Source organism: Electrona antarctica (assembly GCF_951216825.1).
Source record: "Electrona antarctica genome assembly, chromosome: 10".
Taxonomy (NCBI): Eukaryota; Metazoa; Chordata; class Actinopteri; order Myctophiformes; family Myctophidae; genus Electrona; species Electrona antarctica.
Window position 1 is genome coordinate 23,000,138 of NC_136791.1, and position 13,452 is coordinate 23,013,589.

General features: G+C 43.3%; 1 long non-coding RNA gene across 2 annotated transcripts in view; it reads right to left on the reverse strand.

The window, feature by feature from the left end:
* The window catches only part of LOC306930902, a 97,161-nt gene that overhangs the window by 32,570 nt on the left and 51,139 nt on the right, over nt 1–13,452 (reverse strand). For both annotated transcript variants that reach the window (XR_013790927.1, XR_013790928.1), the window contains exon 4: nt 8,880–8,961. This is a non-coding gene — a long non-coding RNA (uncharacterized lncRNA). The remainder of the gene's footprint in view (nt 1–8,879; nt 8,962–13,452) is intronic.

Here is a 13,452-nt window from a genome sequence, read left to right on the forward strand (position 1 = left end):
TCTCACGTTCAAAACCAGCTATATTTTGCAATGCTCTGGAAGCCACCCTACTCTTAACTGACATTAAATCAGAAACCTGAATGCTTTCTGCATGTTGCAGGCCTGCAGGGGGAAGGATTAACTGGTCAAACACAGATTACCCAAATTGTGCATAGGTGCAGTACGTTGTTCCACATTATTTTTATTTCTGGAATTTCAAATTATGTAAAAAAAACAAAAAAACTACAATCTCTGGGAAATGTAGATGAATGAAACCTTATTACAATTCACAATTTAGGCATTTAGCAGACGCTCTTCTTAATCCAGAGCGATTTACAGTAAGCAAGAACAACACAAGGTAATACATCAAATACATAGAAATAGTCATATAGGCAAGCTAAGAACATAATATCTGTACAGTGAAGCTATGAGTAGACATTACAGAGTGCTATGTCTACATAAAATGTAGACATCTAAATCTAAATTACATACGTTTATTTGGTGACGGTATAGGACTATAGGACATTGGCTGGTTGAGTGGACACTGGATGTGTGCTGCCATATTTTTTACCAGTAGTTCGGACATCATTCTCTCAACCTTTCTCCATCGGCATCGACACGTGCGGATTGTAAGCTTTAAGTTTCACGAGTGCAACCAGCATGATATAGTTGACGTAGGGATCAGGGAGCTCTGCGATAAGATGGATTAGTCAGTGTAACACTAATAGGTGTCAGTGAAGACGTCTTTCCTTTTTGAGGATAGAATGCGTTAGTGAGGCAGGAGGAGGAGGAGAGAACACCGTTGAGAATGGGAGAATGGGGGGGGGGGTGACTGGACAGTTTGATGGCCGTGTGAAACTCAAGAAAGGCCAAGCTGGTTTGTTTTCAGGACGTTTATAAACTGTTCCAACCCGCCGGCCGGCCTCCTCCCAGCTCCGTCCTGGAGCTGTTCATTCACAGAGGACTCGTCTCGGACGTATACAGGTTTGATGATTCAACCTCGTCCCGCGAGGAAAAGAAACGTTGACCGTGATTTATGGTTAACTAACTAACTGCACACTATAGTCAGTGTGTGTGTGTGTGTGTGTGTGTGTGTGTGTACGTACTGTATGTCTACTCTACTGCATAATGTCTAACAGGTGGAAGTGGGTATGGGAAAACGCGCTTGAGGTTTTAGATGGAGAGAGAGAGAGAGAGAGAGAGAGAGAGAGAGAGAGAGAGAGAGAGAGAGAGAGAGAGGAGTTATAGTTTTCTGTGCCAGCCTGTGGTCTCACATTTCGCCTGGCTCCAAAGAGCACAATTGCTAAAGCTGTACTAATCTAGATCCATTGTGATAACAGGATCAGCATTCAGAAATAATTCATCAATCCTGCCAAGGGCCGAAATTATATCTAATAGCCGGACCTCTTGGCACTGGCCCCGTCTACACCCTGGCCCGAGAACACACGGTGCTCTTATGTCTAATTTCGCTTCTGTCTAATAAACTTACACTGTCCAGACGATCCTCCAAAATCTAATAGACAGAAATAGCGATGTTCTTTAAAGGCCTACCAGACTAAACACATTAGGCCAGAGCCAACTGAAAATGTAATGTCTTCCTCACCTTTATGCAGAGATGGAAGAAGAAGTATACTCGGATGTCCTTTTTGTTTACTAAAGTAAAAGTAGCGATATATACCCAACATATAGACAAGTAAAAAGGTCTGTATTCAAAATTCTTACTTGAGCAAAAGTACAGTATTGGAAAAATATACTGATAGTACCCAAGTGAATGTACTTATGAATGGCCCATTTCACTAATTTGTATTTATTAATTTATTTCAAATTGCACTGTGAGCTTGTAGATCAGCTATTTGCGAATATTAACCAAAGTATCTGGGCTTAAGTGGTTAATGCCTGTTTTTGTAATAATATAATAATAAATCTGCAGAGTAAACTATAGTAACTAAACATTTTCAAATAGTAGTGGAGTTTAAAAAACTACAACAGCAACAGTATTTGCCTTATATATTGGAGTAGAAACCGACGACACAAATTGGAAATACTCAAGTAAAGTTACAGTACCTCAACTTTGCACTTATACTGCAGTACAGTACTAGTGATTAAGCTTTTGGGTAAGAGACTGTTTAAGGTCAGTGGAGTTGGACCATTTAACATTATGACTCTGTATAGCTTCCTTCCACACAGGCCTTCACCTCGGTCAAAAAGAGATAACATCGTTACAACATCGTTAACTGCCCCCCCCCCCCCCCCCCCCCCCCCCTCAAGTAATGAACATTGTCAGTGGAAGAAACTGGAAACACACCGTGAACCATTTTGACTCAAACCGTGAAGAAGGGATTTCTCACACACCTATAGTAGGGCGTAGGAACAGGCTTGTAGGCAAGTACACATCAATAATAAAATAAAATAGAAGAAAAGAAAAAACAACACCTGTACACTGTATATTAGCTCAGTACAAGAGGATAAATGTATTGAGTGCAACATTTCGGTCCCTGCAGACCTTATTCAGGCAACAAACTAGACTCAAACTATAAAGATGGAGTGCCGTGATTCTTTTTTTTTGTACTTTTTCTGTTTTGCATGTGTCTATGGAGTTAACATTACTCTAATAGACCCCCAGGTGTGGTTATAATATTCAAATATGTCTTCCCTGTTTCTTCCTGAAAGCTGAAAGCCTTTGAGTCAAAAGGCCCAATCGAAATAACACCATTTTAGTGACATCATAACCCTAAACCCTCCCCTAACCCCTCCCACATTATCATACAACAACAGCTGTGGGCGAGGCTTAAGTTCAGGTGGGTGGTGCTAAGGTGAAAACCAGGTATACTTAATGAACTGGTGGGTGTGGCCACATAAAAAACATACTAACCTTAACCCATGTCTAACCAATGACTAGTCTAAATTAAGTATGCACCCCCTTCCATCAAGTACTAATCATAGTAGTACTATGATTATGTTTTAGGGGGGGAAAAAAATCACGGCAGTCCATCTATAAGAAATTTGAAAAAATAATCGGATGAACAGCCTCAGGGGGGCATCCGCGCCCTGGGGGACACAGTGGGACGGGGTGCTAATCCGGGGTCCCACGGCATTCCTCGCTGGTTCACAGGGACACTTGTTGATGCCGAGCTGTCAGAGCCACTTCAGGGCGATGGATGGAAGGACAGGACTCAGCACTCACATGACAGTTTCTCTCCCTCTCTCTCTCCAGTGTTAACTTACAGTGGAAAATGCTAATCGCCCCCCCCGCGTGTCCCCCCGTCTGTCCCCCCGTCTGTCAGAAGGGCATGTCCGACGGCTTGGGAAGAAGACCTTTTAGGTGAAGAGATCCGTTAGCGCCTCGTGGGTTAACAGGTTTAGGTCGGGTGGAAGTACTGTACTTAAGTACAAGTTTGTGGCATTTGCACTTTACTTGAGTATTTCCAATTTCCAATACTTTTACTTCTACTCCACTACATTCCAAATATTGCACTTTTTACTCCACTGTTATATTTATCTTACGATTGCATCCACTACATTCATTTGAAAACATTATATTAGTAGTTACTTTATCGATTTTGGTTATTATTACAAAACATAGGCTACATTAACCACTTCAGCCCTATATACATTTCGGCCATTTGAAAATAGCACATCTACAAGCTCACAAGAGCTTGTAGATCTGCAATTTTCTAACGATTTTCATACAACTTGAATTGGGACATTCTGCATAAAGAGTTACTTTTACTTTTGGTACTTTAGGTACATTTTGATGTTGATACTTTTGTAGTTTTACTCAAGCAAATTTTGAATTCCGTACTTTTACTTGTAACAGAGAATTTCTATTGCAATATTGATACTTTTAGTAAAACACCACTGGTGAATGCATTTGTGCTTGCACTGTTACGCGATGAAAAATGTTCGTCGACTACCTTTTTTCACTGGCAAAAACTAAATAAGACTAAATATATTGACCATTTTGTCGTCAAATAAAAACTAGACTAAAATGTTAGGAAGGGACTATTGGACAAGAGATCCAGTAATACAAAAAAGACAAGTCATTTTACACTTGGTTTCATGCTGAAAATAGCAGATCTACAAGCTCACAACGCGTCGCAGCGTGACGCGTTGTGAGCTTGTAGATCTGCTATTTTCAGCAAGTGTAAAATCAGTCATTACGACGGCATCAAAATACATTTTAGTCGACAAAATCAACTGTAGATCTAGTCGACTAAAATCTTATGATATTTAGTCGACAAAAACTAGACTAAGTCTAACACTAAAACATTCCATATGACTAAAACTAAATGAAGTTTCATTCCAAAGACTATGACTAAACAAAAATAGGAATTTGCTGCCAAAAACAATACTGAGTGCATCCCAAACTTTTTCATGTCAAGGACCCCCAAATTGACACCAATTAGCACTGCGGACCCCCATTTGAAGAGATATGCCAGGGACCCCCATAAGAGAAGATTCTTACAGCTCTAGCAGTGATTCTCAACCTGTTTAATTTCAAGGACCCTAAGTTTGACATGCATTAGTCTACAAACCTCCATTTAATGGCATCTATCTCTGAGTCCCCAATGTATTTAGTAAAATCAATGATCATTTAACTCTGAGAGTGTACAAATGGAACCAAATTGACCCGTTAGGGTCCATTTGGTTCCATTTGTACACTCTCAGAGTTACAGAACCATAAGGGTCCATTTGGTTCCAAACTATCATTTAGCTGTGGACCCCCTGGAACTCCCTCAAGGACCCATGGGGGTCCACGGACCCCACTTTGAGAATCACTAGCCCTAGTGGTATAGTCAACACGCAACATTCACCTGTGCCTGCCGTGTCTCCAGACACCTTCAAGCACAGCACCCTGTCCAGTCCATATTTACATGACACCATATCCATTTACATTCATCCAAGTAACGTTTCACTACTAAAAAAAAAAAAAGTAGTGACATCTTCCTCTTTGCCCATTTCACGTGTCTGTCTATTGGGATTTGTTTATTGCTCCTGCATGGTTAACCACGCTGATCCCTTATCTAAAAGTATCAGTGAAAATAGCACTCGGTAAGCACCAGTTGACGCTGGGGGACGTTGAGAGACAGACAGCAGTGGCCTGCCTGTGTGTCCCTGAGGGCTCCGGTTTCGACGCTGCTGCATGACCGGTGACTGCCAACCTGACAGTCCCACCTGCCCCGTGGCCACCGCCAGCTGGCCCGCACGATGATTAACGGCTAGCGTAAACTTGCTCAGCAGGGTCCCTCGGACACATTTGTGCATTCACTCACACAGTGTACTCGTCGGGAGTGTTACGTGACGCTAAAGGCTATTAGAGAGTGGGGAATGGGGGGGGGGGGGGGGGATGGGGGGGGGGGGGGGGGGGGGGGTGGGGGAGTGGGGGCACACCAAGGCAGAAATGACATCCATAAATGTTTAGTGGAGCCGCCCCATGCAGTTAACGCTTTTCAAAAAGAGAGAGAGAGAGAGAGAGAGAGAGAGAGAGAGAGAGAGAGAGAGAGAGAGAGAGAGAGAGAGAGAGAGACTCCCCTTTGTCAACATAGGCACGATTCTGGAGATCAATGGCGCAGATTTATGCACTGTGCTATGAGTGAGATTACCTCCCAAAACCTGGATCCCATATCTGTGCCGTGAGCTCTCACCCCACAGCTTCCTCCATAAAAAGAAAATGACATCATAAAAGACCAAAACCTGGGCCAGATATCAGACTCCTCTCTGCCCCTAATCCCTGGGAGCTTTCTGATACCTTTGATTTCCATTTTTCAAGGCTGCACGTCGCACTATTAATCTTTCGGGTGGGGTGTAAAAGCGGGCTCCGCGATAAAGCTTCTTTAAAAAGCTGCGGCTCGATCTCCGCCTTTCTGAGAGTTACAAGATGTTTGACCTGAATCTCATCAGTGTTTTAAAGTTCACACCGCTCAGCACACCCGACATGATTGCTAAAATAACATAATTAGATGAGTGGTGCTGCTGCTGTCTTTATGTATCTGTGTTTACATTCTGCTCATTATCAACCCCTTAAAAAAAAGGTAAATGACATTTCTTTTTTCATTTTTAAATAAGACGACAGTATAATATCATTGTTGTCTTTCTGTCCAATCCTTGGCTACGGATACTAAAGTTACTATTATGTGCCATTTGTGAATGAAGCTATACAGAAATCATAATGCAGTATGCAGAGCGTTCCAGAGCTGACTCTCCACCGTGTCCAGCATTTTTGGCAGTACACCCTGGCCACTTCAAGTAGGGTTGTCCCGATCAGATCGGGTGATCGGAAATCGGGGCCGATAACGTCATTTTCAAATGATCGGAATCGGATCGGGAGCCAAAAAACGTATCAATATTATATCCATATCATGATATTAGACTGGAATCATTTAATCACAATGATTTGAGATAATCGCAATGATTTTGTCATAATCGTCATAATCGTTTCCATGTTGAAAGATGTACAGTACATAAAAAAAAAATAGTAGATCTACAAGCTTACAACGTGTCACTAAGTGATGCGTCGTAAGCTTGTAGATCAGCTATTTCCGCTATTTTTAGAATTTTTTAAGTGTACGATTTCAAAAAATCACATAAGTTCTTGGTATATTTCACTTATCTTTTTCATAGCTGCTCTGTGCACTTTTTCATTACGAAGCCTAAAAGCCAAACAGAAATGTAATTTCTGTTCATAACGTTCCAATTTCCAATTAAATGACAAAAACACAATTAAATTGTTAATCGCAATTATGTATGTAATCGTCAACTTAAATTGTGTCATCGTGACAGTCCTATAGTAAAGCTGCAGTGAAATGTGCTTCACTATACCCGTTTTGTTTTTATGTTTCGTGTGGGGACTGCGGATGTAAACTAGCATCTTAGCTAAATCCAGTGTATTTACGTTGCATTAATATGAAATTCATTCAATCATATGCATTGTCCCGTCGAGCGTTTGTAGAGGAGTGCAACTCACCATTTCTTGTTTTGTTACCAGAAGTTGGGTCAAACCGTTTGCCGGCTATTTTGGTACAACCCAATCCTTTACGACCCACTTGACTTTGAAACGTTTCCATAATCCAAATGGTAACCAAGTTTATCGTTACTTCGGCTTGGCTATTTGTGCTAAATAAGGCAGATTAAACGATCCTTCGAGCACAGCAACGGCTGTTTCGAATGTTGCGGAACTTGCGGGCGTCAATAAACGCTCAATGTGCTTACAGTAAGAAGCGTTCTGCATGCTGAGCACAGTCGCTTCCTGTGGACATGGCCCTTAGCCTCGAGTCGTGATTGGTTTCAGCACCACTGCCTTAAACGTGTAGTGTTGTTGTTAGTAGGAATGAACACAGAAGCACCCGGGAGGAAGTGGACTAAGAAAGGGGAGGAGCCAAACCGAGTTTCTACACAAAAAAAAGGTGGTTCCCCCCCAGAGGCTTAAAACAACTGAATGGCTTCCCAGACATAAGCCTATACGTACAGACAAGAGACAAACTGTTACAGATGAATTTCTCTAGCCTTTCGGGCCACACCGTGATACCTAAAATACTTTAATCCCCAGCATTGGTTCTCTCTTCCCGGTTACGGCTAGAACATTTCATTAGCGCCCGACACATTTTCTCGCGTAGTTTTATTGCGGGTGGAATCAGACGAGACGAGACGAAATTATGGCTCTAAAAGAGCTTAGCATCAGTGTTGATTTCGTCGACTAAAACTATGACGTGATGTTTGTCGACTACCTTTTTTCACTGACAAATATTATATATTAATATATAATATTGACAATTTTGTCGACAAATACAAACTAGACAAAAAGTTAGGAAGGGACTAGTGGACAAGTCATTTTACACTTTGTTACATGCTGAAAATAGCCGATCTACAAGCTCACAACGCGTCGCACCGTCAGGAGTGTGTGTGTGTGTGTGTGTGTGTGACTGTGTGTGTGTCAATACATTTTAGTCGACTACATCGGCTACTTTCAGCAAGTGTAAAATCAGTCATTGCGACGGCATCAAGGCCCGCCAAAATACACTTTAGTCGACTAAATCAGCTGTAGATTTAGTCGACTAAAATCTCATGACATTTAGTCCACTAAAACCAAACATTCCAGGTGACTAAATTAAGTTTCATTCCAAAGACTATGACTGAACTAAAATAGAAATTTGCTGCCAAAAACAACACAGCTCTAGGCTAGTGGCTAGCATAGAGCTGTGCTAAATAATTCTTGTGGAGCAGATGGATCTGAGCACATATATATGCAGCTGCGGTATAGTCTCCGTTAGCCCATCATTTCCCTGCTAATGACCGGCTAGAACCCACTACCAATAATGTATGGATGGGGGCCATGCCTCCGAACGACCAATAAAATGAAACGCTTCACAAGGACTCCAAATGCACATTATCACCCTCCCGACCGTGGATGTCTGTTAATTCTACGCTGCAATACTACATCTGAAGAAGAGAGTGAGCGGGAAGCCATTACTAACCATGGGTTGTTTGTTATAGGTATGTTAGATATTGACTGGGAGAAGCCACACAGAGAAGAGAATAGTCTAGTATTCTGGTTAGAGCTCTTGGATGTGTGCGCGTGCTGTAGTAGGCCTATATGGGATTTCTCTTTTCTCCTTTCCGTCTATCCTTCACGTGAAAACACTGCAGGCCATGCCATCGCTCCAACTCCAATTAATTTCTACACCCAATTCATATTACTCTTACTATGTAAGAGCAAGGTTTTCCTAATTGCATCCATCACCAAAACCCCCACTTAAGTTCCCCTCGGTATATTTATTAGCGCGCTAACTGGAGTCTAAATTATTAAACCTTAATGATGTGGGCTCTGAAAATATGTTGTCCTTTATTTTCCCCACAGAGAATCAATGTTATACATTAGCAGTATAAATTAAGTAATACTTTACCTAGGCGTGTGTTGTGTGCTGCCTTCAAACCCCCCTCCTCAGTGAGATGTATATTGGTGCAGTCCGGTGCCTCTCTGGGCCTCTGGGGAGAGAGGAGATGATATAGTTCATTCTAATGAAAGAGGTAAAGGGGTGATTTACACTTGGCTGCGTGGCGGTGTCGTGCAACCGCAAAATTTGCTGACCTACAAGCCCACGATGCGTGGGCGCTGCGACGCGCCGTGGGCTTGTACGTCGGCTATTTCCGGCGCGCGACACCCCGCGCGATGAGGTACATCATCAGGCCCTTAATGGTTTAAATGATACATTTGTGTGAGAGCAGCAGAGGAAAAATGCCCCGTGAGAGAGATCTGGCGAAAAACAGGATAATTCACAGTCCCCCGGGGGTATGATGTCATGGTGCGCATAGGGCCACCGAGGCTTCTGGGAGGGAGGCCTCGCATGCACACCGCTATGTGATGTGATATATGTGGGTCGGTAATAGAAATGGGCAATATATGGTAAAGTCCATCTGACTTAAAGGTTAATTACAATAGCCACCATAGTTCTGCCTCTTTTTATGTCTAAATTGGTTGTTATTAATCAGATTTAGAGTGCCTTACAACATCGTGAGCTGGGAAGAGGTGTAATGGAGTAGTACAAGGTAATCACAGTCTCTTAAGCATTCTTGGGTATGCTTTTTAACTGAAAGTTATTGCAGAGCAAGTGTCCAGTATGACGCTCAAAGTAGCATGCTATATAAAATAAAATAAAACAAACAAAAACAAAACAAACAAAACTATTCGCTTTCGTGTCATTTTGCATATTATACACAAAAGCACTGGCTGACTGATGGGCGCAGACCGGGCCATTACCATGATTTGTAATGATTTAGGCTCCCTCTTCCAAATCAATCCTATTATTATCTGTTCGGCAAATCTAAATTGACTGCCATGCTATGCTCTCGCCCTTTCGGGGGCATAGTGGCCGCTAGATAAAGCGAGATTACAACGTCGTCTCATTGCAACCCAGCGCCATCCATAACACCTTTTCCCTCTCTCTCTGTGACTTCAATTACATTAACAAGCTAAATGCTTGGTGCGGGAGAGGACTTTCTAGGGATGGAACGCAGAGGTCCTCTGCAGTTGGTACGGCCCGGGTTGACTGATGGCGCATGCAGGTCAAGGAAACGCAGGAGAAATAGCTCATTTCAGGGCGGTGGGCCAAAGATATTTCCCAGACAGAGAAAAGGAACTCGAGTTTTCTCCGGCTTTCGTGTCTCCACCCGCTTCCAGGATAAATCCCCGCTGATCGCTAATTGTGTGATTCTTCTTGTCTGCATCAACTTCAGCCCGACAGGTTATTTCAGCTTGTTATCGGGAAAACATTTATCCACTTGGAATTATTGCCGCGCTAGGGCCCCCGGTGAAACACAAACAGCAGTGAATCTTGTAGAGTTATGGAAAGGCCTCTCCTCATTAGATGGCCAATCGACTGGCGGAGTGGAAGGCCCAATCCCGGCCCTTTATTGAGTGTTAAGGAGACGCGGACTGACATTTACATCTCTTGCTTCTTCATGACTGGCTGGAGAGAAAATGGCTCCCATACATCCCGCGGCTGAGGAGCTCTAGCTGCCGCTGCTGTATATGGAAGGTCAGGACGTCGCTAAGACGGCGCTTCTTTCATCCTGTGAGAAATGTTTCACGGAAGTGGCGTCGCATTTACCATGCAGGGGAAAATATGACGGGAGAAAACTATCATACCATTGTTATTTTGCAAATTAGGTGTCATTTTTTCCACCCCCCGTGCAAAACTTTGTTAAAATGACAAAAGGACGCTTTCCTCCTGTGTGGGTAGCAGAATTCACAATGCGGTTCTTGAAAAGTGGTAAACAAGACAAGTCACCCAATCTCATGTTGCCTTTATTGACTCACAGAGTGGGAGACAGTAGGGAACGGCGTGTAGATGACACACACACACACACACACACACACACACACACACACACACACACACACACACACACACACACACACACACACACACACACACACACACACACACACACACACACACACACACACACACACACACACACACACACACACTTTTCATTCAGTGGCAATTACAATTCTACACCTGGCAATGCGATGGGAAGACATCCCCATCGCCTTAACAATGTCGCAGAGGAACTCTCTTCCAAACTACCTCCTTCCCTCCCCAAATTGGCTGTGTATAGCCGCGACCCAATTAGGGTTGAAATATGGTAACTGCAGGCGCCATTAGAGAGCCCACGGAGATTGTGCGGGGAGAGAAGTGTTGAAGGTTAGGCAGGGGGTGCGCATCGGGAGTGATATGTGGTGGTGCGGACTTGTGCTTACACAGCAGAAAAACACTGCCTTGACGAGCGGACGGCAGGAAGAACGGAGCAGAAAGGGAAGGATGATAAATAAATACTATTAGACAGTATATAGATCTCCAGAGCAGTGGTTCCCAGAGTGGGGGCCGGGGACCCCCAGGGGTCCTTGAGGGAGTTCCAGGGGGTCCCTAGCTAAATGATAGTTTGGAACCAAATGGACCCTTATGGGTCTGTAACTCTGAGAGTGTACTAAATGTGTACACACACACACACACACACACACACACACACACACACACACACACACACACACACACACACACACACACACACACACACACAGAGTTAAATTAACATTGATTTTACAACAACAATAAATTGGGGGTCCAAGAGATAGAAATGCCAATAAATGGGGGGTTCGTAGACTAATGCATGTCAAACTGGGGGTCCTTGAAATTATTTCTGCTAGAGCCGTACAACTCTTCTCTTATGGGGGTCCCTGGCATACGTTTTCAAATGGGGGTCCGCGGGCTAATTAGTGTCAATTTGGCAGTCCTTGACATGAAAAGGTTTGGGAGCCCCTGCTCCAGAGCACAGACAGAATGCAACAACACTCGCAGGATGTTTTGCAATGGACGGCGGTAACTCCTATCATCAGCCTCTCGTCTGTGTCTTCATTGGAAAATGGATTTGTATACAATGAGTGTAATCAACTAGTAAATGACTATGAAGACAATTATCATTTTCTCTGTTGTGTAACAAACCAGAAATTATTGTTATTTAAATGTTGCATTATTAAACACACAGACAGGCAGTGATAATAATACAAAGAATTATCTTAAAAAAACAAAAACAAATACAATACTTTACAAACAAATGGATGTAGCGCGTGGAAAGAACACGTTATTCCAACCAGTTTGGTCAGGGGGAGGCAGTTTAGAGACCAGGATTACTTCATGTTTGTTGTGATTGTACCTACCCTATAGGAGACACAGGGAGAACATGCAAACTCCACACAGAACGGCCCTCTCGCCAACCCCAGCGTCCCCCGCGGGAATCAAACCCAGGACCTTCTAGCTGTGAGGTGACAACACTACAGACTGTGCCACCGTGCAGCCACCAAATATATATTTCTATGTGTCATTTGTAAAAAGGTATCATTGTGTGACACACACACACACACACACACACACACACACACACACACACACACACACACACACACACACACACACACACACACACACACACACACACACACACACACACACACACACACACACACACACACACACACACACACACACACATTTTTGGTGCAGAGGTGTGTGTGTCTCTGTCGCCTTTGTTTTATCATTGGCACATTAACACAAACCTGAGTTATTAGCTTTTAAGCTTGTGCATGAGTACCACTGAGTGACAACACCGACATGACAAAACAAAACAAAAACGCTGCCACTAAAATTAAGCAAACACATATTTTGCATTCAATATGTTTCACAGCTCCCCCTTTCAGAGTAGCAGCAGTGCTGCTGAGAATAACAAAGCTTCCCTCCCTCCCTGCCTGCCTGGCTGTGGGCTGTAGCATGTGCCTGTGTGTGACACCAGGGTAACTAATGTTCCCTGTGGCAGCTAAGGATTCTGATTTGATATAAGCATTCAAACCTGTCCGCCATGAGATATGGCGTCTGTCACCCTCCGCCACGATTGATTCCCCCCTGCCCTTAACCCATTCCGAACGGGAACCCCTGTTGGTGTCTTAAGCATTATGTTATACTTTAGCTGTTGAAAGATTTGAGATCTACAAGCTCATAGAAGGGCACCGAGTGCCGCGCTACGAGCTTGTAGATCTGCTATTTTTGAAAAATCCGGCAGCATATTTTGAGATGAGGGTCGGTGGCCAATTACATATAATTCTGGGGCTCCTTGGCATGGAATAGTTTGAGAACCGCTGATATATTTCTCTTCATGTGACCACCGCGCTCTGACTGTAGGTGCGCTACCCGTTCAAAACATATAAAAATAACGGTAGTGGGTCAAAATATTTATTGCATTTTTGAACAGGGACAAATGTTTCGGTCATCATATGGGCACTGATGAAGGCTGGATAGCCGAAACGTTTGTCCCTGTTCAAAAATGCAATAAATATTTTGAACTGAAGTCTTGGTGTGTGCGACCCAGAACCGACCCAGAACCGCTGATATAGAAATGTTTCTATATCAGCAGTTTTTCTGA